This window comes from Myiozetetes cayanensis, unplaced genomic scaffold (genome assembly GCF_022539395.1).
Source record: "Myiozetetes cayanensis isolate MyiCay16 unplaced genomic scaffold, myiCay2020 scf3, whole genome shotgun sequence".
Taxonomy (NCBI): Eukaryota; Metazoa; Chordata; class Aves; order Passeriformes; family Tyrannidae; genus Myiozetetes; species Myiozetetes cayanensis.
This window is the reverse complement of record NW_026087521.1, coordinates 46664878-46666915: the sequence shown is the minus strand read 5'-3', so window position 1 is coordinate 46666915 and position 2038 is coordinate 46664878. Positions and strand designations below refer to the sequence as shown.

The 2038-nt window shown below is 46.3% G+C and overlaps 1 non-coding gene across 1 annotated transcript; it reads right to left on the bottom strand.

The window, feature by feature from the left end:
- Positions 1-1625: 1625 nt before the first annotated feature.
- TRNAW-CCA (transfer RNA tryptophan (anticodon CCA)) lies at positions 1626-1697 on the bottom strand. Its single transcript has one exon. It is a non-coding gene; the product is annotated as a tRNA-Trp (tRNA).
- Positions 1698-2038: the final 341 nt, after the last annotated feature.

The following is a 2038-nucleotide window of genomic DNA, read 5'->3' as shown; positions in this document are numbered from 1 at the left end:
TGTTTAGAGCAGAGCACCTGCTTTGGCAGAGGTACAGGAATGCAAGCAGATTGTCACCACTTCTTACATCCAGCTCTCTGCATGGTGAGGCAGAGAGACAAGATACTTTGTGGGATCACGGAAATCCATAACAGATTATGCATCCCACACAAAATGCATCCATCTGACAGATTACGCATAAAAGAAAAGAAAAAAAAGAAAAGAAAAAAAAAACGGACGAACCACATAAATGGAAGTCCTGTCAGCATAGCATGTGAGGCAGTCCTCCCTGTCCATTCAGACCTGGTAAAATCTGAGTCAGCTGAAATACTGCGATCAGTTCTGACCATTTAAAAACACAACTTGTTTGGAAAGACTCCAGAAGGCAAGAGATACAAACAATTAGAGCCCCAGCAAACACAGTTTGTTACTCTAGAACTGCTTTAGAGAGGCATAACGAATTTCAGATATGTAAGAAGTATCTATAAAAAGGAAGGGAATAAACTGTTCTCCAGCACAATGACACAAAGGCTGGATTTAAGTTACAGCAAAAGAGACATCAGAACTAAACTACACATTGTCCCTTTGTAATAGTAAGAATAGCAAAACACTTGAACAGATCGCTTAAGGAAGATGTAGAACTTCTGTATTTGAAAGGTTTTAAGCATATATGGAAAAAATATTAGCCTGTAAACCCCAAATTATTTGGCTTAAAAAACCCACATAATTTGATGACTCTGATGAGTCTGGTTTCTAGGACTTCTGTATTTCTTGTACAGTTTACAACATTAATCATCAGTTCTTACAAAGTGAGAATTGTGTCTGTGGCATTCTCTCTGTTCCTCAAATTCAGGCCCTTGACAAACTACTGTTTCTCTTCTAATTCAATTTCATCAAGTGTCAAACTTTACAGTCTCTCCAAATCACTACAGTACTACTTCTAGGACTCGCTATCTCATGTGTCGATCAAAGCTAAGTACTCTCTGTGCCTTTCTGCCTCTGGCACCTCAGCGTGTGGAAATGGTTACTCTGAGAAAACTCTTCTGTTCTTCAGCCTAACCCTCTGAGGTGCCCCCCACAGGCACCCTGGTCCCCTCTCCCTCCCTGTCAGGGTCTCATTCTTCTTCAGGGTTCTTAAGAAAAGCATCTGTCTGAGCTCTTGACTCTGTCAGACGACTTGCTGCCTCTGCCTTTACTTCCACTCCCTGTTATGTGAATTTCTGTACTGAAAACAATGGTATCCCTGCCATTTTGGGGCTCTCTGTCCCTGTTAAAATGTATATCTATTATATATATATTTGTAAATCTATACAACTTTCTGAATCTTTCGTCATATTTCCATATAGTAGGTTGTCTTTATAAAGTCAGTCTTTAGACACGTCCTTGCCTTTTGTGTTTTAAGCGTGATGTTTGAAAGTCCTATATACACAAAGACCGTAAACAAAGACATACCAATTTAATCCAACGGGATCTTTATGATTACATTGCTACAGCACCAATCCTATGCCATGACCCCCACTAAGCCCTCCGCGCCGTGCTGCCCTCTCAGCCGCAAGCGAAAAGAGTAGACTCTGGGCTGTAGGGAGAAAAAAAGAAGAAAATAACAATGATGTTCCTCAGTTTCCCTCGCGAGAAAGAAAAGTGAGTGACCCCGACGTGATTCGAACACGCAGCCTTCTGATCTGGAGTCAGACGCGCTACCGTTGCGCCACGAGGTCCTGCTGAGCACGGGCAAGCAGAGAGTTACAAGCTGCCAATTCCGGGTCGCTGGCCGCGCGACCCCCGCGGTTCGAGGAGCCGGGAGGGTGCGGAGGGTTCAGGCTGCCGCGGGGATACGGCTGCTGCGCCGAATGGGCCAAGTCCTCGCCCGCTCCGGCCCTTCTCCTCCGCCACTATTTCGTTTCTCGCCTTCCCGCGCAAGTGCGTTACATGTCCCCACCCGCATCCCCGATATCGGCCCCCAGCAGCAAGAGCCTCCCGCCCCCGCCCCCTGGTGGTGCCGAGCCCGCTTCCCGCGCCGTTGCCGCCGTACGCAGGCTCGTGGGTTCCCACTCCCACT